This window comes from Ranitomeya variabilis, chromosome 2 (genome assembly GCF_051348905.1).
Source record: "Ranitomeya variabilis isolate aRanVar5 chromosome 2, aRanVar5.hap1, whole genome shotgun sequence".
NCBI classification, from domain to species: Eukaryota; Metazoa; Chordata; class Amphibia; order Anura; family Dendrobatidae; genus Ranitomeya; species Ranitomeya variabilis.
This window is the reverse complement of record NC_135233.1, coordinates 660,031,501-660,055,980: the sequence shown is the minus strand read 5'-3', so window position 1 is coordinate 660,055,980 and position 24,480 is coordinate 660,031,501. Positions and strand designations below refer to the sequence as shown.

The window sequence follows — 24,480 nt, the reverse complement described above, 5'->3', positions numbered from 1 at the left end:
CAACACTGGCAAAAGCTTAGCAAATAAGGGAAATCCTTCCACAGGTGTGCTGCCAGTCACAGCAGTTCCAGAGGAGAGATGCAGCTGAAAGGGGCGAGGCAGACTGCCGAGTAGTGAGCAGCTGAAGCAGGGAGTTCCCCAGAACACAGGCAGAAGCTCAGGAGCCAGCAGCACAAAATACTCAAGCACAGAACACCACATGACTCGGACTTAAATAATCAGGACAGACAGGAAGTTCCATGACAGGGTGAGATCCAAGGCTCCATCTTGGATCAGGATGAACAGGAACAAGGGAAGTCCAGAATCCTTACATACTGACAGCAGGGGCCTAACTTTGTAGATGGCACAGTATATTTGCAACACTGTAAGAAAGGCCTAATACAGGCCTACATCTCAACACACCTGTTGCAGCAACCAGTAAAGACAAATTGATTGATTGAGTGATTGATTAATTGCATATTGAATGCAATACAATGCTTGACATACATAGGTGAAAGCAAGGCCAGGCAAGGCACACAAAATGTTGCAAATGGTCAAGTGAAATCAAGCAAAATGCTACATTTGGCATCTAAAATGTGCTTCGCTGACACTGAAAAGTATTCCCATAAAGGGTTAAAAGACAACTTGCACTGATTTCAATTCAATCTGTTTTTGGAAACCGGATCAGAGAAGGAGTGCACTGTTCCCGGAGATACTGCAATAACGGGTCAATGCGTGGAGTGGACAGAGCAAGCTCCATTTCCAGCTCCCTGGGCTAAAAATCCATTTAATATATGGTCTCCAGACGTATCAGATATTAAACTGATAAGAACAGATACTACACTACATCTTGAGCAGCGGCGGCGATGACGACGGATGCAAAAGGCTGAGAAGAGATAATCAGAAATGGTTTGCCACTTCTGACGCACCTAGGCCTAAAACTGACACCCATTGTGGAGACAGAGCAAAAAGAGTGCCGCAGGGAAGACATTTCCAGAAACTGTGGGATGCATTCTCAATGACAGTTCTGCTGTGTGTGTGTTCAAGCTGTGCACAACGCGTTTTGAATCTGCATAACTCCGCCTACTTTGACCACACCCTCCATCCCCATTGTGACTGCACATGAATGTTCCGTGCTAAGATTCTATCTACTGCAGGCAGTGCACCTGGTTGGTCAAAAGCATTAGAATACTCACACAGGTGTAGATGGACAAGACAAGCAGATTCGAGATCAGCACAGACACCAGTTTTCCTTTTTTTTCAAATACATATAATACACCACATTTAAAAGTCGGTGGTCCACAAGAGGGACCCTATGTTTTCCAAAAGAATTCATGCGGTCACAAATGCGGTATGTATGGCAGAACTACTCATTGGATACTTCAATTTAAATACCAAGTGCTGACAGCAGAGGCCTAATTTTGTAGATGGCACAGTATATTTGCAACACTGTAAGAAAGGCCTAATACAGGCCTACATCTCAACACACCTGTTGCAGCAACCAGTAAAGACAAATTGATTGATTGAGTGATTGATTAATTGCATATTGAATGCAATACAATGCTTGACATACATAGGTGAAAGCAAGGCCAGGCAAGGCACACAAAATGTTGCAAATGGTCAAGTGAAATCAAGCAAAATGCTACATTTGGCATCTGAAATGTGCTTCGCTGACACGGAAAAGTATTCACATAAAGGGTTAAAAGACAACTTGCGCTGATTTCAATTCAATCTGTTTTTGGAAACCGGATCAGAGAAGGAGTGCACTGTTCCCGGAGATACTGCAATAACGGGTCAATGCGTGGAGTGGACAGAGCAAGCTCCATTTCCAGCTCCCTGGGCTAAAAATCCATTTAATATATGGTCTCCAGACGTATCAGATATTAAACTGATAAGAACAGATACTACACTACATCTTGAGCGGCGGCGGCGGAGACGACGACGGATGCAAAAGGACGAGAAGCGATAACCAGAAATGGTTTGCCACTTCTGACGCACCTAGGCCTTAAACTGACACCCATTGTGGAGACAGAGCAAAAAGAATGCCGCAGGGAAGACATTTCCAGAAACTGTGCGATGCATTCTCAATGACAGTTCTGCTGTGTGTCCGTGTGTGTTCAAGCTGTGCACAACGCGTTTTGAATCTGCATAACTCCGCCTACTTTGACCACACCCTCCATCCCCATTGTGACTGCACATGAATGTTCCGGGCTAAGATTCTATCTACTGCAGGCAGCGCACCTGGTTGGTCAAAAGCATTAGAATACTCACACAGGTGTAGATGGAGAAGACAAGCAGATTCGAGATCAGCACAGACACCAGTTTTCCTTTTTTTTCAAATACATATAATACACCACATTTAACCCCTTCATGACCCAGCCTATTTTGGCCTTAATGACCTTGCCGTTTTTTGCAATTCTGACCAGTGTCCCTTTATGAGGTAATAACTCCGGAACGCTTCAACGGATCCTAGCGATTCTGAGATTGTTTTTTCGTGACATATTGGGCTTCATGTTAGTGGTAAATTTAGGTCGATAATTTCTGAGTTTACTCTTGAAAAAAACGGAAATTTGGCGAAAATTTTGAAAATTTCACAATTTTCACATTTTGAATTTTTATTCTGTTAAACCAGAGAGTTATGTGACACAAAATAGTTAATAAATAACATTTCCCACATGTCTACTTTACATCAGCACAATTTTGGAAACAAATTTTTTTTTTTTGCTAGGAAGTTATAAGGGTTAAAATTTGACCAGTGATTTCTCATTTTTACAACAAAATTTACAAAACCATTTTTTTTAGGGACCACCTCACATTTGAAGTCAGTTTGAGGGTTCTATATGGCTGAAAATACCCAAAAGTGACACCATTCTAAAAACTGCACCCCTCAAGGTGCTCAAAACCACATTCAAGAAGTTTATTAACCCTTCAGGTGTTTCACAGCAGCAGAAGCAACATGGAAATAAAAAATGAACATTTAACTTTTTAGTCACAAAAATGATCTTTTAGCAACAATTTTTTTATTTTCCCAAGGGTAAAAGGAGAAACTGGACCATGGACGTTGTTGTCCAATTTGTCCTGAGTACGCTGATACCTAATATGTGGGGCTAAACCCTTGTTTGGGTGCACGGCAGGGCTCGGAAGGGAAGGAGCGCCATTTGACTTTTTGAATGAAAAATTGGCTCCAATCTTTAGCGGACACCATGTCGCGTTTGGAGAGCCCCCGTGTGCCAAAACATTGGAGCTCCCCCACAAGTGACCCCATTTTGGAAACTAGACCCCCAAAGGAACTTATCTAAAAGCATAGTGAGCACTTTAAACCCCCAGGTGCTTCACAAATTGTTCAGTAAAAATGAAAAAGTACTTTTTTTTCACAAAAAAATTATTTTAGCCTCAATTTTTTCATTTTCACATGGGCAACAGGATAAAATGGATACTAATATTTGTTGGACAATTTCTCCTGAGTACACCGATACCTCACATGTGGGGGTAAACCACTGTTTGGGCGCATGGTAAGGCTTGGAAGGGAAGGAGCGCCATTTGACTTTTTGAATGAAAAATTATCTCCATCGTTAGCGGACACCATGTCGCGTTTGGAAAGCCCCTGTGTGCCTAAACATTGGAGCTCCTCCACAAGTGACCCCATTTTGGAAACTAGACCCCCCAAGGAACTTATCTAGAGGCATAGTGAGCACTTTAAACCCCCAGGTACTTCACAAATTGATCCGCAAAAATGAAAAAGTACTTTTTTTTCACACAAAATTTCTTTTAGCCTCAATTCTTTCATTTTCACATGGGCAACAGGATAAAATGGATCCTAAAATTTGTTGGTCAATTTCTCCTGAGTACGCCGATACCTCATATGTGGGGGTAAACCACTGTTTGGGTGCACGGCAAGGCTCGGAAGGGGAGGCGTGCCATTTGACTTTTTGAATGGAAAATTAGCTCCAATCATTAGCGGACACCATGTCACGTTTGGAGAGCCCCTGTGTGCCTAAACATTAGAGCTCCCCTACAAGTGACCCCATTTTGGAAACTAGACCCCCCAAGGAACTTATCTAGATGCATAGTGAGCACTTATAACCCCCAGGTGCGTCACAGAAGTTTATAACGCAGAGCCGTGAAAATAAAAAATAATTTTTCTTTCCTCAAAAATGATTTTTAGCCCAGAATGTTTTATTTTCCCAAGGGTAATAGGAGAAATTGGACCCCAAATGTTGTTGTCCAGTTTGTCCTGAGTACGATGATACCCCATATGTGGGGGTAAACCACTGTTTGGGCGCACGGCAGGGCTCGGAAGGGAAGGCATGCCATTTGGCTTTTTGAATGGAAAATTAGCTCCAATCAATAGCGGACACCATGTCGCGTTTGGAGAGCCCCTGTGTGCCTAAACATTGGAGCTCCCACACAAGTGACCCCATTTTGGAAACTAGACCTCCCAAGGAACTAATCTAGATGTATGGTGAGCACTTTGAACCCCCAAGTGCTTCACAGAAGTTTATAACGCAGAGCCATGAAAATAAAAAATAATTTTTCTTTTCTCAAAAATGATTTTTTAGCCCACAATTTTTTATTTTCCCAACAGTAACAGGAGAAATTGGACCCCAAAATTTGTTGTCCAGTTTCTCCTGAGTATGCTGATACCCCATATGTGGGGGTAAACCACTGTTTTGGCACACGTCGGGGTTCATAAGGGAAGTAGTGACGTTTTGAAATGCAGACTTTGATGGAATGCTCTGCGGGCGTCAGGTTGCGTTTGCAGAGACCCTGATGTGCCTAAACAGTAGGAACTCCCCACAAGTGACTCCACTTTGGAAACTAGACCCCCAAGGGAACTTATCTAGATGTGTGGTGAGCACTTTGAACCCCCAAGTGCTTCACAGAAGTTTATAACGCAGAGCCGTGAAAATAATAAATGTGTTTCCTTTCCTCAAAAATATTTTTTAGCCCAGAATTTTTTATTTTTGCAAGAGTAACAGGAGAAATTGGACACCAAAAGTTGTTGTCCAGTTTCTCCTGAGTACGCTGATACCCCATATGTGGGGGTAAACCACTGTTTGGGCATATGCCGGGGCTCGGAAGGGAAGTAGTGACGTTTTGGAATGCAGACTTTGATGGAATGGTCTGCGGGTATCATGTTACGTTTGCAGAGCCCCTGATATGCCTAAACAGTAGAAACCCCCCACAATTGACCCCATTTTGGAAACTAGACCCCCCAAGGAACTTATCTAGATGTGTGGTGAGCACGTTCAACCCCCAAGTGCTTCACAGAAGTTTACAACGCAGAGCCGTGAAAATAAAAAATCATTTTTCTTTCCTCAAAAAAGATGTTTTAGCAAGCAATTTTTTATTTTCACAAGGGTAACAGGAGAAATTGGACCCCTATGTTTGTTGCCCATTTTGTTGTGAGTACGCTGATACCCCATATGTGGGGGTAGACCACTGTTTGGGCATATGCCGGGGTTCGGAAGGGAAGTAGTGGCATTTGAAATGCAGACTTTGATGGAATGGTCTGCGGGCGTCACATTGCATTTGCAGAGCCCCTGATGTGCCTAAACAGTAGAAACACCCCACAAGTGACCCCACTTTTGGAAACTAGACCCCCCAAGGAACTTATCTAGATGTGTGATGAGCACGTTCAACCCCCAAGTACTTCACAGAAGTTTACAACGCAGAGCCGTGAAAATAAAAAAATCATTTTTCTTTCCTCAAAAAAGATGTTTTAGCAAGCAATTTTTTATTTTCACAAGGGTAACAGGAGAAATTGGACCCCAATATTTGTTGCCCAGTTTGTTGTGAGTGTGCTGGTACCCCATATGTGGGGGTAAACCACTGTTTGGGCGCATGTCAGGGCTCGGAAGGGAAGTAGTGACATTTGAAATGCAGACTTTGATGGAATTTTCTGCGGGCATCACATTGCATTTGCAGAGCCCCTGATGTGCCTAAACAGTAGAAACACCCCACAAGTGACCCCATTTTGGAAACTAGACCCCCCAAGGAACTTATCTAGATGTGTGGTGAGCACTTTCAACCCCCAAGTGCTTCACAGAAGTTTATAAAGCAGAGCCGTGAAAATAAAAAATAATTGTTCTTTCCTCAAAAATTATGTTTTAGCAAGTAATTTTTTATTTTTGCAAGGGTAACAGGAGAAATTGGACCCCAACAGTTGTTGCCCAGTTTGTCCTGAGTACGCTGGTACCCCAAATGTGGGGGTAAACCACTGTTTGGGCGCACATTGGGGCTTGGAAGGGAGGGAGCACCATTTGACTTTTTGAACGCAAGATTGGCTGGAATCAATGGTGGCGCCATGTTGCGTTTGGAGACCCCTGATGTGCCTAAACAGTGGAAACCCCTCAATTCTAACTTAAACACTAACCCCAACACACCCCTAATCCTAATCCCAACTGTAGCCATAACCCTAATCACAACCCTAACCCCAACACACCCCTAACCACAACCCTAACCGCAACACACCCGTAACCCTAATTCCAACCCTAACCCTAATCCTAATCCCAACCCTAATCCCAACCCTAACCACAACTGTAACCCCAACACACCCCTAACCCTATCCGTAACCCTAACCACAAGCCTAATCTTAACCCTATTTCCAACCCTAGCCCTATTTCCAACCCTAACTCTAATTCCAACCCTAACCCTAAGGCTATGTGCCCACGTTGCGGATTCGTGTGAGATTTTTCCGCGCGATTTTTGAAAAATCTGCAGGTAAAAGGCACTGCGTTTTACCTGCAGATTTACAACAGATTTCCAGTGTTTTTTTGTGCGGATTTCACCTGCGGATTCCTATTGAGGAACAGGTGTAAAACGCTGCGGGATCCGCACAAAGAATTGACATGCTGCGGAAAATACAACGCAGCGTTTCTGCACGGAATTTTCCGCACCATGGGCACAGTGGATTTGGTTTTCCATAGGTGTACATGGTACTGTAAACCTGATGGAAAACTGCTACGAATTCGCAGCGGCCAATCCGCTGTGGATCCGCAGCTAAATCCGCTGCGGATCTGCGGCCAATCCGCTGCGGATCCGCGGCCAATCCGCTGCGGATCCGCAGCCAAATCCGCACTGTGTGCACATGCCATAACCCTAACCCTACCCCTAACCCTAACCCTACCCGTAACCCTAACCCTACCCCTAACCCTAACCCTACCCCTAGTTCTAACCCTAACCCTAGTGGGGTTATTTATTATTTTTTTTATTTTGATCGCTGTAATAGAACCTACCACAGCGATAAAAATGTACTTGTAAGGAATCTGCCGGCTGGCAGATTCGGCGGGCGCACTGAGCATGCGCCCGCCATTTTGGAAGATGGCGGCGCCCAGCGAGGAGACGTACGGACATCGGGAGGATCGGTAAGTATGAAGGGGTGGTGGGGGGGTGGATCGGAGCACAGGGGGGGTAATCGGACCACAGGGGGGGGTGAATCCAAACAAGGAGGGAGCGGACAGGAGGACGGGGGAGCCGGCAGGCGGACGGAGGGGACCGGACCCCATAACGGAGGACTGGGGGGGCGATCGGTGGGTGTGGGGGGGGTCACTTCAGTATTTCCAGCCATGGCCGATGATATTGCAGCATCGGCCATGGCTGGATTGTAATATTTCACCAGTTTTTTAGGTGAAATATTACAAATCGCTCTGATTGGCAGTTTCACTTTCAACAGCCAATCAGAGCGATCGTAGCCACGGGGGGGTGAAGCCAACCCCCCTGGGCTGAAGCACCACTCCCCCTGTCTCTGCAGATCGGGTAAAATGGGAGTTAACCCTTTCACCCGATCTGCAGGGACGCGATCATTCTGTGACACAGCATATGCGTCACAGGTCGGATTGGCACCGACTTTCATGACGCATACGCTGTGTCACAGGTCGGGAAGGGGTTAAAAGTCGGTGGTCCACAAGAGGGACCCAATGTTTTCCAAAAGAATTCATGCGGTCACAAATGCGGTATGTATGGCAGAACTACTCATTGGATACTTCAATTTAAATACCAAGTGCTGACAGCAGAGGCCTAATTTTGTAGATGGCACAGTATATTTGCAACACTGTAAGAAAGGCCTAATACAGGCCTACATCTCAACACACCTGTTGCAGCAACCAGTAAAGACAAATTGATTGACTGATTGATTGATTGCATATTGAATGCAATACAATGCTTGACATACATAGGTGAAAGCAAGGCCAGGCAAGGCACACAAAATGTTGCAAATGGTCAAGTGAAATCAAGCAAAATGCTACATTTGGCATCTGAAATGTGCTTCGCTGACACTGAAAAGTATTCACATAAAGGGTTAAAAGACAACTTGCGCTGATTTCAATTCAATCTGTTTTTGGAAACCGGATCAGAGAAGGAGTGCTCTGTTCCCAGAGATACTGCAATAGCGGGTCAATGCGTGGAGTGGACAGAGCAAGCTCCATTTCCAGCTTCCTGGGCAAAAAATCCATTTAATATATGGTCCCCAGACGTATCAGATATTAAACTGATAAGAACAGATACTACACTACATCTTGAGCGGCGGCGGCGACGACGGCGGATGCAAAAGGACGAGATGCGATAACCAGAAATGGTTTGCCACTTCTGATGCACCTAGGCCAAAAACTGACACCCATTGTGGAGACAGAGCAAAAAGAGTGCCGCAGGGAAGACATTTCCAGAAACTGTGGGATGCATTCTCAATGACAGTTCTGCTGTGTGTGTGTTCAAGCTGTGCACAACGCGTTTTGAAACTGCATAACTCCGCCTACTTTGACCACACCCTCCATCCCCATTGTGACTGCACATGAATGTTCCGTGCTAAGATTCTATCTACTGCAGGCAGTGCACCTGGTTGGTCAAAAGCATTAGAATACTCACACAGGTGTAGATGGACAAGACAAGCAGATTCGAGATCAGCACAGACACCAGTTTTCCTTTTTTTTCAAATACATATAATACACCACATTTAAAAGTTGGTGGTCCACAAGAGGGAGACAATGTTTTCCAAAAGAATTCATGCAGTCACAAATGCGGTATGTATGGCAGAACTACTCATTGGATACTTCAATTTAAATACCAAGTGCTGACAGCAGAGGCCTAATTTTGTAGATGGCACAGTATATTTGCAACACTGTAAGAAAGGCCTAATACGGGCCTACATCTCAACACACCTGTTGCAGCAACCAGTAAAGACAAATTTGATTGGCTGATTGATTGATTGCATATTGAATGCAATACAATGCTTGACATACATAGGTGAAAGCAAGGCCAGGCAAGGCACACAAAATGTTGCAAATGGTCAAGTGAAATCAAGCAAAATGCTACATTTGGCATCTGAAATGTGCTTCGCTGACACTGAAAAGTATTCACATAAAGGGTTAAAAGACAACTTGCGCTGATTTCAATTCAATCTGTTTTTGGAAACCGGATCAGAGAAGGAGTGCACTGTTCCCGGAGATACTGCAATAGCGGGTCAATGCGTGGAGTGGACAGAGCAAGCTCCATTTCCAGCTCCCTGGGCTAAAAATCCATTTAATATATGGTCTCCAGACGTATCAGATATTAAACTGATAAGAACAGATACTACACTACATCTTGAGCGGCGACGACGACGGCGGATGAAAAAGGACGAGATGCGCTAACCAGAAATGGTTTGCCACTTCTGACGCACCTAGGCCAAAAACTGACACCCATTGTGGAGACAGAGCAAAAAGAGTGCCGCAGGGAAGACATTTCCAGAAACTGTGGGATGCATTCTCAATGACAGTTCTGCTGTGTGTGTGTGTTCAAGCTGTGCACAACGCGTTTTGAATCTGCATAACTCCGCCTACTTTGACCACACCCTCCATCCCCATTGTGACTGCACATGAATGTTCCGTGCTAAGATTCTATCTACTGCAGGCAGCGCACCTGGTTGGTCAAAAGCATTAGAATACTCACACAGGTGTAGATGGACAAGACAAGCAGATTCGAGATCAGCACAGACACCAGTTTTCCTTTTTTTTCAAAGACATATAATACACCACATTTATGGTTTAAAAGTCGGTGGTCCACAAGAGGGACCCAATGTTTTCCAAAAGAATTTATGCGGTCACAAATGCGGTATGTATGGCAGAACTACTCATTGGATACTTCAATTTAAATACCAAGTGCTGACAGCAGAGGCCTAATTTTGTAGATGGCACAGTATATTTGCAACACTGTAAGAAAGGCCTAATACAGGCCTACATCTCAACACACCTGTTGCAGCAACCAGTAAAGAGAAATTGATTGGCTGATTGATTGATTGCATATTGAATGCAATACAATGCTTGACATACATAGGTGAAAGCAAGGCCAGGCAAGGCACACAAAATGTTGCAAATGGTCAAGTGAAATCAAGCAAAATGCTACATTTGGCATCTGAAATGTGCTTCGCTGACACGGAAAAGTATTCACATAAAGGGTTAAAAGACAACTTGCGCTGATTTCAATTCAATCTGTTTTTGGAAACCGGATCAGAGAAGGAGTGCACTGTTCCCGGAGATACTGCAATAGCGTGTCAATGCGTGGAGTGGACAGAGCAAGCTCCATTTCCAGCTCCCTGGGCTAAAAATCCATTTAATATATGGTCCCCAGACGTATCAGATATTAAACTGATAAGAACAGATACTACACTACATCTTGAGCGGCGGCGACGAAGACGGATGCAAAATGACGAGATGCGATAACCAGAAATGGTTTGCCACTTCTGACGCAACTAGGCCAAAAACTGACACCCATTGTGGAGACAGAGCAAAAAGAGTGCCGCAGGGAAGACATTTCCAGAAACTGTGGGATGCATTCTCAATGACAGTTCTGCTGTGTGTGTGTTCAAGCTGTGCACAACGCGTTTTGAATCTGCATAACTCCGCCTACTTTGACCACACCCTCCATCCCCATTGTGACTGCACATGAATGTTCCGTGCTAAGATTCTATCTACTGCAGGCAGTGCACCTGGTTGGTCAAAAGCATTAGAATACTCACACAGGTGTAGATGGACAAGACAAGCAGATTCGAGATCAGCACAGACACCAGTTTTCCTTTTTTTTCAAATACATATAATACACCACATTTAAAAGTCGGTGGTCCACAAGAGGGACCCAATGTTTTCCAAAAGAATTCATGCGGTCACAAATGCGGTATGTATGGCAGAACTACTCATTGGATACTTCAATGTAAATACCAAGTGCTGACAGCAGAGGCCTAATTTTGTAGATGGCACAGTATATTTGCAACACTGTAAGAAAGGCCTAATACAGGCCTACATCTCAACACACCTGTTGCAGCAACCAGTAAAGACAAATTTGATTGGCTGATTGATTGATTGCATATTGAATGCAATACAATGCTTGACATACATAGGTGAAAGCAAGGCCAGGCAAGGCACACAAAATGTTGCAAATGGTCAAGTGAAATCAAGCAAAATGCTACATTTGGCATCTGAAATGTGCTTCGCTGACACTGAAAAGTATTCACATAAAGGGTTAAAAGACAACTTGCGCTGATTTCAATTCAATCTGTTTTTGGAAACCGGATCAGAGAAGGAGTGCACTGTTCCCGGAGATACTGCAATAGCGGGTCAATGCGTGGAGTGGACAGAGCAAGCTCCATTTCCAGCTCCCTGGGCTAAAAATCCATTTAATATATGGTCTCCAGACGTATCAGATATTAAACTGATAAGAACAGATACTACACTACATCTTGAGCGGCGACGACGACGGCGGATGAAAAAGGACGAGATGCGCTAACCAGAAATGGTTTGCCACTTCTGACGCACCTAGGCCAAAAACTGACACCCATTGTGGAGACAGAGCAAAAAGAGTGCCGCAGGGAAGACATTTCCAGAAACTGTGGGATGCATTCTCAATGACAGTTCTGCTGTGTGTGTGTGTTCAAGCTGTGCACAACGCGTTTTGAATCTGCATAACTCCGCCTACTTTGACCACACCCTCCATCCCCATTGTGACTGCACATGAATGTTCCGTGCTAAGATTCTATCTACTGCAGGCAGCGCACCTGGTTGGTCAAAAGCATTAGAATACTCACACAGGTGTAGATGGACAAGACAAGCAGATTCGAGATCAGCACAGACACCAGTTTTCCTTTTTTTTCAAAGACATATAATACACCACATTTATGGTTTAAAAGTCGGTGGTCCACAAGAGGGACCCAATGTTTTCCAAAAGAATTTATGCGGTCACAAATGCGGTATGTATGGCAGAACTACTCATTAGATACTTCAATTTAAATACCAAGTGCTGACAGCAGAGGCCTAATTTTGTAGATGGCACAGTATATTTGCAACACTGTAAGAAAGGCCTAATACAGGCCTACATCTCAACACACCTGTTGCAGCAACCAGTAAAGAGAAATTGATTGGCTGATTGATTGATTGCATATTGAATGCAATACAATGCTTGACATACATAGGTGAAAGCAAGGCCAGGCAAGGCACACAAAATGTTGCAAATGGTCAAGTGAAATCAAGCAAAATGCTACATTTGGCATCTGAAATGTGCTTCGCTGACACGGAAAAGTATTCACATAAAGGGTTAAAAGACAACTTGCGCTGATTTCAATTCAATCTGTTTTTGGAAACCGGATCAGAGAAGGAGTGCACTGTTCCCGGAGATACTGCAATAGCGGGTCAATGCGTGGAGTGGACAGAGCAAGCTCCATTTCCAGCTCCCTGGGCTAAAAATCCATTTAATATATGGTCCCCAGACGTATCAGATATTAAACTGATAAGAACAGATACTACACTACATCTTGAGCGGCGGCGACGAAGACGGATGCAAAATGACGAGATGCGATAACCAGAAATGGTTTGCCACTTCTGACGCAACTAGGCCAAAAACTGACACCCATTGTGGAGACAGAGCAAAAAGAGTGCCGCAGGGAAGACATTTCCAGAAACTGTGGGATGCATTCTCAATGACAGTTCTGCTGTGTGTGTGTTCAAGCTGTGCACAACGCGTTTTGAATCTGCATAACTCCGCCTACTTTGACCACACCCTCCATCCCCATTGTGACTGCACATGAATGTTCCGTGCTAAGATTCTATCTACTGCAGGCAGTGCACCTGGTTGGTCAAAAGCATTAGAATACTCACACAGGTGTAGATGGACAAGACAAGCAGATTCGAGATCAGCACAGACACCAGTTTTCCTTTTTTTTCAAATACATATAATACACCACATTTAAAAGTCGGTGGTCCACAAGAGGGACCCAATGTTTTCCAAAAGAATTCATGCGGTCACAAATGCGGTATGTATGGCAGAACTACTCATTGGATACTTCAATGTAAATACCAAGTGCTGACAGCAGAGGCCTAATTTTGTAGATGGCACAGTATATTTGCAACACTGTAAGAAAGGCCTAATACAGGCCTACATCTCAACACACCTGTTGCAGCAACCAGTAAAGACAAATTGATTGACTGATTGATTGATTGCATATTGAATGCAATACAATGCTTGACATACATAGGTGAAAGCAAGGCCAGGCAAGGCACACAAAATGTTGCAAATGGTCAAGTGAAATCAAGCAAAATGCTACACTTGGCATCTGAAATGTGCTTCGCAGACACTGAAAAGTATTCACATAAAGGGTTAAAAGACAACTTGCGCTGATTTCAATTCAATCTGTTTTTGGAAACCGGATCACAGAAGGAGTGCACTGTTCCCGGAGATACTGCAATAGCGGGTCAATGCGTGGAGTGGACAGAGAAAGCTCCATTTCCAGCTCCCTGGGCTAATCATCCATTTAATATATGGTCTCCAGACGTATTAGATATTAAACTGATAAGAACAGATATTACACTACATCTTGAGCGGCGGCGGCGACGACGGCGGCGACGACGGCGGATGCAAAAGGACGAGATGCGATAACCAGAAATGGTTTGCCACTTCTGACGCACCTAGGCCAAAAACTGACACCCATTGTGGAGACAGAGCAAAAAGAGTGCCGCAGGGAAGACATTTCCAGAAACTGTAGGATGCATTCTCAATGACAGTTCTGCTGTGTGTGTGTTCAAGCTGTGCACAACGCGTTTTGAATCTGTATAACTCCGCCTACTTTGACCACACCCTCCATCCCCATTGTGACTGCACATGAAAGTGCAGCGCCCCAGAGTCCTGGTCGTTGCAGTAGCATGGTTCAGCCACTAAGGGGGGCCATGCTGCGTTCGATGGCACGGAAGGAGTTCTCTGAGCAGGTATCACAGTCACCAATACATTTCACAGCTGGGCCTCCGGGGGGAGCTAAGGGTGCTATTCATTAGGCCACTCCCCACCATAGTGGGTAAACTGGGGGTCAGGCAGGAAGTTAGTGAGAACGCTGACGGGATTGAACGGAGCAACACCTGGTGGCAGAGGGTGTTGTGAAGGGAGAGACTGTAGGGTCTCTGCCAGGGGTGGGATCCTGGCAGAGGCTGGGCATGGAAAGAACGTAAAGGGACCGTGCCTGCTCAGCATAGCGGCGGTGCCCGAGGAAGGACTAAGAAGCGAGATAGATTGTGCTGAGTGAGAAACGAAATCAAGCGAAAGGAGATACCAGTGAGGGTTGTGCTGAAAGAGGCAGCACCTTACTGAGGCGCACTACCGGTGGCCGGAACGCCGAGGAGGTAAAGAGTTTCAAGCCATACCTCAGACCTACGGCAGGGCAGTTAGCTTGAGGCGGACTGTCTCACGCATCACCCAGGAAGGCAAAGGGGGGTACCAACAGGAGAGGGGCGCAGATAGAGTCCCGGAAGATCTCCGAGCCTCCCCGTCATACGGGTGCGTTCCTACCATAGTATCTGGAGGGACGAGGAAGATCATTGCGAATTAAGTTGTTGTGAGGGAACACGAGAAACAGACACAACAGTTGTGGGGTACTTTCCGTAAGCACAGCAGGGAAGGACTGCAACACATAGCGCTAGAAGGAAGGCACCGATTTCCACCTGCAAGGAGAGCTCTGGAAGTGCCATTGGACCGGCCGGACTTGCGCAGCCTGGTGAGCCGTATTCCGGACTGAGGACCCAGAGAGCTTCAGTAAAGAGGTAAAGAGACTGCAACCTGGTGTCCTCGTTATTTACCGCGACCTGCACCCCACAACTGCACCGCTACAACATCACTTATTGCACCGGACGTCCCCCACTGACAGACAGGGCCACGGACCGGGTCTAGCCACCGTGACAACCCCAGGACTGAGACCTAGAGGCCCGGCTCCGGGTACCCCCTCGGCCCTGCGGCGGTGTGGGGGCGCTCCAACTTGGCGTCACGAACAGGATCTACTTAAGCCTGAAGAATCAGGTCATGTGTGCCTAGAGACTGTGATTTATTGTGTGTGGACTGAACTTTATTGCAAGACTGTGTGCTGTGCCGGTTGCCGCCGAAATCCGCCGCCATTGCAGCGCTGAGGAGAGCGCAGGAAGAGAAGAAGGGCGTGGAGTGAGCGTAGACAAGCTGGAGAGCGCGAAGAATAATGGCCGCCCAGTCTAAATATTTCTGTGCAGTGAGGACGTGTCCGTCAGCAGCAGAGATCCGCCTCCTGATCCTTAATGGGGGGCGGAGGCAGAGAAAACGAAACTGCTCACGCAGGAGAGAGCGGGAAAAAGACCAGGAAGCGACCCACGTGGAGGACGCTATGGCCAGCAGCTCCGAACCCGACAGCGGGGTTGAAGTGGAAGTCTCCCCTGACTACCCGGACGAGCCCAGCAGCCTGTCCTCTGTGGATAACACCAAATTCCTGCGAGCCGAGATGGAGGATTTATATACCCGGCTCCTCCAACTGAATGTGGGAACCCAGACCTTCATCGCTGCGCACGATCTGGTCATACAACAGACCCGAACACATGGGGTGTACCTGGCAGTAGGAGTGGATCTGAACCCTGAACTGCAGGGATCCACCTGCCGGGTGGCGCCTCGTGGAAAGTTTTGAAAGTACTATCATTGGATGAAAAATGTAAATAGTTAACTGTTCATTCCTTTAACTGTTCCTGTTTGCTAAACCCGTCTAGGGTTAAAGGTGACCCCTTTGTTGACCCGGGGTCACTGTTGTTTTCCTGAAGTTTATACAGTTTTAAAAAAAGAGAACTGCAGAAATCATGAACTGCGCATGATTCAAACTTTCCCTTGTAAATAGTTTGCACTTTCTTAAAGGTGCTCCCTACTGGTTTTAGTCAAAAGACACTTTGCGAAGAAACCGTTCCTACTGGTCCTAGTTAAAGACACTTTGTGAAGATACCGGACCGGAACTTTGCATGAGACTGGTAGGCTGAGAAGACGAGCTACCTCAGAGAGACCTGGTCCCCTCTTAAAGGGGATGTGAAGAATTGTACTTGAAAGCGATACTGTTACAGAACAGTAATGTGGTAATGATGCCTTGAAAAGAAAATGTAACTGTTTTACATGCCGAGTTATATGTGTTGAATTTGTTAAAATGTGAAATTTGAATAATGTTTTGAAGACAGGAAAGATGCAGAGAGCCCGTAGGGGTAGAAGTAGAGGTCTGCATAGTTGAAAGTAAGAGAAGTAATAATGAGGGTGAGGATAGAAGGTAAACCCTGCGTCCCCATTGAAAAGTTACTTTATTGCTAAGGACAGAGAGTGAACCCGTAGGGGTTAGAGAGTGAGTCCTTAAAGGGGCCGAGTAGAGCTGGCTCAGAGTTCTTCAACCGAAAGGAATGTTATGTCTATACTGTGTATAGTAGCGAAAGGCAGTAGGCCCTGGCTGAACAGGGCGGTCCTGTAGAAGAAAGGAGAGGCAGTAGGTCTGGTGCCGTAGGGACAGGCGGTCCTGCAGGTTCACAAGAAGGAGAATGTAAAGTTGAAATGCCTTATAATGTGATTATAGGAAGGCCTTTGATAGACTAAGAGTGTGAGTTTCTTAAAGGCAATGTTAAGTTATTATTTCAAAAAAAAATTGCACTAAATAGAATACCCGGTTGGGTAACAGAAGTTATTTATACTCTGTAAATTATAAGGTTAATTATGTTTGTAACGTTACAAGTGTCCTCACCTCCCATAAAGGGAAGCCTACTTAAGTATACTTATTGTTATTTGCACTCAACAAAATTGTATGTCTTTTTGCTAACCTGTATTGTTGTTTTTCTTCCCAGTCCCGGAGTACTGTGTTTAACCAGGGGGGAGTGCAGCGCCCCAGAGTCCTGGTCGTTGCAGTAGCATGGTTCAGCCACTAAGGGGGGCCATGCTGCGTTCGATGGCACGGAAGGAGTTCTCTGAGCAGGTATCACAGTCACCAATACATTTCACAGCTGGGCCTCCGGGGGGAGCTAAGGGTGCTATTCATTAGGCCACTCCCCACCATAGTGGGTAAACTGGAGGTCAGGCAGGAAGTTAGTGAGAACGCTGACAGGATTGAACGGAGCAACACCTGGTGGCAGAGGGTGTTGTGAAGGGAGAGACTGTAGGGTCTCTGCCAGGGGTGGGATCCTGGCAGAGGCTGGGCATGGAAAGAACGTAAAGGGACCGTGCCTGCTCAGCATAGCGGCGGTGCCCGAGGAAGGACTAAGAAGCGAGATAGATTGTGCTGAGTGAGAAACGAAATCAAGCGAAAGGAGATACCAGTGAGGGTTGTGCTGAAAGAGGCAGCACCTTACTGAGGCGCACTACCGGTGGCCGGAACGCCGAGGAGGTAAAGAGTTTCAAGCCATACCTCAGACCTACGGCAGGGCAGTTAGCTTGAGGCGGACTGTCTCACGCATCACCCAGGAAGGCAAAGGGGGGTACCAACAGGAGAGGGGCGCAGATAGAGTCCCGGAAGATCTCCGAGCCTCCCCGTCATACGGGTGCGTTCCTACCATAGTATCTGGAGGGACGAGGAAGATCATTGCGAATTAAGTTGTTGTGAGGGAACACGAGAAACAGACACAACAGTTGTGGGGTACTTTCCGTAAGCACAGCAGGGAAGGACTGCAACACATAGCGCTAGAAGGAAGGCACCGATTTCCACCTGCAAGGAGAGCTCTGGAAGTGCCATTGGACCGGCCGGACTTGCGCAGCCTGGTGAGCCGTATTCCGGACTGAGGACCCAGAGAGCTTCAGTAAAGAGGTAAAGAGACTGCAACCTGGTGTCCTCGTTATTTACCGCGACCTGCACCCCACAACTGCACCGCTACAACATCACTTATTGCACCGGACGTCCCCCACTGACAGACAGGGCCACGGACCGGGTCTAGCCACCGTGACAACCCCAGGACTGAGACCTAGAGGCCCGGCTCCGGGTACCCCCTCGGCCCTGCGGCGGTGTGGGGGCGCTCCAAATGTTCCGTGCTAAGATTCTATCTACTGCAGGCAGCGCACCTGGTTGGTCAAAAGCATTAGAATACTCACACAGGTGTAGATGGAGAAGACAAGCAGATTCGAGATCAGCACAGACACCAGTTTTCCTTTTTTTTCAAAGACATATAATACACCACATTTAAAAGTCGGTGGTCCACAAGAGGGACCCAATGTTTTCCAAAAGAATTCATGCGGTCACAAATGCGGTATGTATGGCAGAACTACTCATTGGATACTTCAATTTAAATACCAAGTGCTGACAGCAGAGGCCTAATTTTGTAGATGGCACAGTATATTTGCAACACTGTAAGAAAGGCCTAATACAGGCCTACATCTCAACACACCGGTTGCAGCAACCAGTAAAGACAAATTGATTGGCTAATTGATTGATTGCATATTGAATGCAATACAATGCTTGACATACATAGGTGAAAGCAAGGCCAGGCAAGGCACACAAAATGTTGCAAATGGTCAAGTGAAATCAAGCAAAATGCTACATTTGGCATCTGAAATGTGCTTCACTGACACTGAAAAGTATTCACATAAAGGGTTAAAAGACAACTTGCGCTGATTTCAATTCAATCTGTTTTTGGAAACCGGATCAGAGAAGGAGTGCACTGTTCCCGGAGATACTGCAATAACGGGTCAATGCGTGGAGTGGACAGAGCAAACTCCATTTCCAGCTCCCTGGGCTAAAAATCCATTTAATATATGGTCTCCAGACGTATCAGATATTAAACTTATAAGAACAGATACTACACTACATCTTGAGCGGCGGCGACGACAGCGGATGCAAAAGGACGAGATGCGATAACCAGAAATGGTTTGCCACTTCTGACGCACCTAGGCCTAAAACTGACACCCATTGTGGAGACAGAGCAAAAAGAGTGCCGCAGGGAAGACATTTCCAGAAACTGTGGGATGCATTCTCAATGACAGTTCTGCTGTGTGTGTGTTCAAGCTGTGCACAACGCGTTTTGAAACTGCATAACTCCGCCTACTTTGACCACACCCTCCATCCCCATTTTGACTGCACATGAATGTTCCGTGCTAAGATTCTATCTACTGCAGGCAGTGCACCTGGTTGGTCAAAAGCATTAGAATACTCACACAGGTGTAGATGGACAAGACAAGCAGATTCGAGATCAGCACAGACACCAGTTTTCCTTTTTTTTCAAATACATATAATACACCACATTTAAAAGTTGGTGGTCCACAAGAGGGAGACAATGTTTTCCAAAAGAATTCATGCAGTCACAAATGCGGTATGTATGGCAGAACTACTCATTGGATACTTCAATTTAAATACCAAGTGCTGACAGCAGAGGCCTAATTTTGTAGATGGCACAGTATATTTGCAACACTGTAAGAAAGGCCTAATACAGGCCTACATCTCAACACACCTGTTGCAGCAACCAGTAAAGACAAATTTGATTGGCTGATTGATTGATTGCATATTGAATGCAATACAATGCTTGACATACATAGGTGAAAGCAAGGCCAGGCAAGGCACACAAAATGTTGCAAATGGTCAAGTGAAATCAAGCAAAATGCTACATTTGGCATCTGAAATGTGCTTCGCTGACACTGAAAAGTATTCACATAAAGGGTTAAAAGACAACTTGCGCTGATTTCAATTCAATCTGTTTTTGGAAACCGGATCAGAGAAGGAGTGCACTGTTCCCGGAGATACTGCAATAGCGGGTCAATGCGTGGAGTGGACAGAGCAAGCTCCATTTCCAGCTCCCTGGGCTAAAAATCCATTTAATATATGGTCTCCAGACGTATCAGATATTAAACTGATAAGAACAGATACTACACTACATCTTGAGCGGCGACGACGACGGCGGATGAAAAAGGACGAGATGCGCTAACCAGAAATGGTTTGCCACTTCTGACGCACCTAGGCCAAAAACTGACACCCATTGTGGAGACAGAGCAAAAAGAGTGCCGCAGGGAAGACATTTCCAGAAACTGTGGGATGCATTCTCAATGACAGTTCTGCTGTGTGTGTGTGTTCAAGCTGTGCACAACGCGTTTTGAATCTGCATAACTCCGCCTACTTTGACCACACCCTCCATCCCCATTGTGACTGCACATGAATGTTCCGTGCTAAGATTCTATCTACTGCAGGCAGCGCACCTGGTTGGTCAAAAGCATTAGAATACTCACACAGGTGTAGATGGACAAGACAAGCAGATTCGAGATCAGCACAGACACCAGTTTTCCTTTTTTTTCAAAGACATATAATACACCACATTTATGGTTTAAAAGTCGGTGGTCCACAAGAGGGACCCAATGTTTTCCAAAAGAATTTATGCGGTCACAAATGCGGTATGTATGGCAGAACTACTCATTGGATACTTCAATTTAAATACCAAGTGCTGACAGCAGAGGCCTAATTTTGTAGATGGCACAGTATATTTGCAACACTGTAAGAAAGGCCTAATACAGGCCTACATCTCAACACACCTGTTGCAGCAACCAGTAAAGAGAAATTGATTGGCTGATTGATTGATTGCATATTGAATGCAATACAATGCTTGACATACATAGGTGAAAGCAAGGCCAGGCAAGGCACACAAAATGTTGCAAATGGTCAAGTGAAATCAAGCAAAATGCTACATTTGGCATCTGAAATGTGCTTCGCTGACACGGAAAAGTATTCACATAAAGGGTTAAAAGACAACTTGCGCTGATTTCAATTCAATCTGTTTTTGGAAACCGGATCAGAGAAGGAGTGCACTGTTCCCGGAGATACTGCAATAGCGTGTCAATGCGTGGAGTGGACAGAGCAAGCTCCATTTCCAGCTCCCTGGGCTAAAAATCCATTTAATATATGGTCCCCAGACGTATCAGATATTAAACTGATAAGAACAGATACTACACTACATCTTGAGCGGCGGCGACGAAGACGGATGCAAAATGACGAGATGCGATAACCAGAAATGGTTTGCCACTTCTGACGCAACTAGGCCAAAAACTGACACCCATTGTGGAGACAGAGCAAAAAGAGTGCCGCAGGGAAGACATTTCCAGAAACTGTGGGATGCATTCTCAATGACAGTTCTGCTGTGTGTGTGTTCAAGCTGTGCACAACGCGTTTTGAATCTGCATAACTCCGCCTACTTTGACCACACCCTCCATCCCCATTGTGACTGCACATGAATGTTCCGTGCTAAGATTCTATCTACTGCAGGCAGTGCACCTGGTTGGTCAAAAGCATTAGAATACTCACACAGGTGTAGATGGACAAGACAAGCAGATTCGAGATCAGCACAGACACCAGTTTTCCTTTTTTTTCAAATACATATAATACACCACATTTAAAAGTCGGTGGTCCACAAGAGGGACCCAATGTTTTCCAAAAGAATTCATGCGGTCACAAATGCGGTATGTATGGCAGAACTACTCATTGGATACTTCAATGTAAATACCAAGTGCTGACAGCAGAGGCCTAATTTTGTAGATGGCACAGTATATTTGCAACACTGTAAGAAAGGCCTAATACAGGCCTACATCTCAACACACCTGTTGCAGCAACCAGTAAAGACAAATTGATTGACTGATTGATTGATTGCATATTGAATGCAATACAATGCTTGACATACATAGGTGAAAGCAAGGCCAGGCAAGGCACACAAAATGTTGCAAATGGTCAAGTGAAATCAAGCAAAATGCTACACTTGGCATCTGAAATGTGCTTCGCAGACACTGAAAAGTATTCACATAAAGGGTTAAAAGACAACTTGCGCTGATTTCAATTCAATCTGTTTTTGGAAACCGGATCACAGAAGGAGTGCACTGTTCCCGGAGATACTGCAATAGCGGGTCAATGCGTGGAGTGGACAGAGAAAGCTCCATTTCCAGCTCCCTGGGCTAATCATCCATTTAATATATGGTCTCCAGACGTATTAGATATTAAACTGATAAGAACAGATATTACACTACATCTTGAGCGGCGGCGGCGACGACGGCGGCGACGACGGCGGATGCAAAAGGACGAGATGCGATAACCAGAAATGGTTTGCCACTTCTGACGCACCTAGGCCAAAAACTGACACCCATTGTGGAGACAGAGCAAAAAGAGTGCCGCAGGGAAGACATTTCCAGAAACTGTAGGATGCATTCTCAATGACAGTTCTGCTGTGTGTGTGTTCAAGCTGTGCACAACGCGTTTTGAATCTGCATAACTCCGCCTACTTTGACCACACCCTCCATCCCCATTGTGACTGCACATGAAAGTGCAGCGCCCCAGAGTCCTGGTCGTTGCAGTAGCATGGTTCAGCCACTAAGGGGGGCCATGCTGCGTTCGATGGCACGGAAGGAGTTCTCTGAGCAGGTATCACAGTCACCAATACATTTCACAGCTGGGCCTCCGGGGGGAGCTAAGGGTGCTATTCATTAGGCCACTCCCCACCATAGTGGGTAAACTGGGGGTCAGGCAGGAAGTTAGTGAGAACGCTGACGGGATTGAACGGAGCAACACCTGGTGGCAGAGGGTGTTGTGAAGGGAGAGACTGTAGGGTCTCTGCCAGGGGTGGGATCCTGGCAGAGGCTGGGCATGGAAAGAACGTAAAGGGACCGTGCCTGCTCAGCATAGCGGCGGTGCCCGAGGAAGGACTAAGAAGCGAGATAGATTGTGCTGAGTGAGAAACGAAATCAAGCGAAAGGAGATACCAGTGAGGGTTGTGCTGAAAGAGGCAGCACCTTACTGAGGCGCACTACCGGTGGCCGGAACGCCGAGGAGGTAAAGAGTTTCAAGCCATACCTCAGACCTACGGCAGGGCAGTTAGCTTGAGGCGGACTGTCTCACGCATCACCCAGGAAGGCAAAGGGGGGTACCAACAGGAGAGGGGCGCAGATAGAGTCCCGGAAGATCTCCGAGCCTCCCCGTCATACGGGTGCGTTCCTACCATAGTATCTGGAGGGACGAGGAAGATCATTGCGAATTAAGTTGTTGTGAGGGAACACGAGAAACAGACACAACAGTTGTGGGGTACTTTCCGTAAGCACAGCAGGGAAGGACTGCAACACATAGCGCTAGAAGGAAGGCACCGATTTCCACCTGCAAGGAGAGCTCTGGAAGTGCCATTGGACCGGCCGGACTTGCGCAGCCTGGTGAGCCGTATTCCGGACTGAGGACCCAGAGAGCTTCAGTAAAGAGGTAAAGAGACTGCAACCTGGTGTCCTCGTTATTTACCGCGACCTGCACCCCACAACTGCACCGCTACAACATCACTTATTGCACCGGACGTCCCCCACTGACAGACAGGGCCACGGACCGGGTCTAGCCACCGTGACAACCCCAGGACTGAGACCTAGAGGCCCGGCTCCGGGTACCCCCTCGGCCCTGCGGCGGTGTGGGGGCGCTCCAACTTGGCGTCACGAACAGGATCTACTTAAGCCTGAAGAATCAGGTCATGTGTGCCTAGAGACTGTGATTTATTGTGTGTGGACTGAACTTTATTGCAAGACTGTGTGCTGTGCCGGTTGCCGCCGAAATCCGCCGCCATTGCAGCGCTGAGGAGAGCGCAGGAAGAGAAGAAGGGCGTGGAGTGAGCGTAGACAAGCTGGAGAGCGCGAAGAATAATGGCCGCCCAGTCTAAATATTTCTGTGCAGTGAGGACGTGTCCGTCAGCAGCAGAGATCCGCCTCCTGATCCTTAATGGGGGGCGGAGGCAGAGAAAACGAAACTGCTCACGCAGGAGAGAGCGGGAAAAAGACCAGGAAGCGACCCACGTGGAGGACGCTATGGCCAGCAGCTCCGAACCCGACAGCGGGGTTGAAGTGGAAGTCTCCCCTGACTACCCGGACGAGCCCAGCAGCCTGTCCTCTGTGGATAACACCAAATTCCTGCGAGCCGAGATGGAGGATTTATATACCCGGCTCCTCCAACTGAATGTGGGAACCCAGACCTTCATCGCTGCGCACGATCTGGTCATACAACAGACCCGAACACATGGGGTGTACCTGGCAGTAGGAGTGGATCTGAACCCTGAACTGCAGGGATCCACCTGCCGGGTGGCGCCTCGTGGAAAGTTTTGAAAGTACTATCATTGGATGAAAAATGTAAATAGTTAACTGTTCATTCCTTTAACTGTTCCTGTTTGCTAAACCCGTCTAGGGTTAAAGGTGACCCCTTTGTTGACCCGGGGTCACTGTTGTTTTCCTGAAGTTTATACAGTTTTAAAAAAAGAGAACTGCAGA

General features: G+C 46.4%; 12 pseudogenes; all 12 read right to left on the bottom strand.

Annotated features, from left to right (window-relative positions):
• Window positions 1–669: 669 nt before the first annotated feature.
• On the bottom strand, window positions 670–877 carry LOC143810599 (U2 spliceosomal RNA; annotated as a pseudogene).
• Window positions 878–1,735: 858 nt separating this feature from the next.
• LOC143810657 (U2 spliceosomal RNA) lies at window positions 1,736–1,946 on the bottom strand (annotated as a pseudogene).
• A 6,389-nt stretch (window positions 1,947–8,335) lies between these two features.
• LOC143810917 (U2 spliceosomal RNA) lies at window positions 8,336–8,543 on the bottom strand (annotated as a pseudogene).
• Window positions 8,544–9,398: 855 nt separating this feature from the next.
• LOC143810854 (U2 spliceosomal RNA) lies at window positions 9,399–9,603 on the bottom strand (annotated as a pseudogene).
• Window positions 9,604–10,466: 863 nt separating this feature from the next.
• On the bottom strand, window positions 10,467–10,671 carry LOC143810876 (U2 spliceosomal RNA; annotated as a pseudogene).
• An 855-nt stretch (window positions 10,672–11,526) lies between these two features.
• On the bottom strand, window positions 11,527–11,731 carry LOC143810843 (U2 spliceosomal RNA; annotated as a pseudogene).
• Window positions 11,732–12,594: 863 nt separating this feature from the next.
• Window positions 12,595–12,799, bottom strand: LOC143810750 (U2 spliceosomal RNA; annotated as a pseudogene).
• Window positions 12,800–13,653: 854 nt separating this feature from the next.
• On the bottom strand, window positions 13,654–13,873 carry LOC143810978 (U2 spliceosomal RNA; annotated as a pseudogene).
• Window positions 13,874–18,877: 5,004 nt separating this feature from the next.
• LOC143810912 (U2 spliceosomal RNA) lies at window positions 18,878–19,082 on the bottom strand (annotated as a pseudogene).
• An 855-nt stretch (window positions 19,083–19,937) lies between these two features.
• On the bottom strand, window positions 19,938–20,142 carry LOC143810831 (U2 spliceosomal RNA; annotated as a pseudogene).
• An 863-nt stretch (window positions 20,143–21,005) lies between these two features.
• LOC143810875 (U2 spliceosomal RNA) lies at window positions 21,006–21,210 on the bottom strand (annotated as a pseudogene).
• An 854-nt stretch (window positions 21,211–22,064) lies between these two features.
• On the bottom strand, window positions 22,065–22,284 carry LOC143810977 (U2 spliceosomal RNA; annotated as a pseudogene).
• Window positions 22,285–24,480: the final 2,196 nt, after the last annotated feature.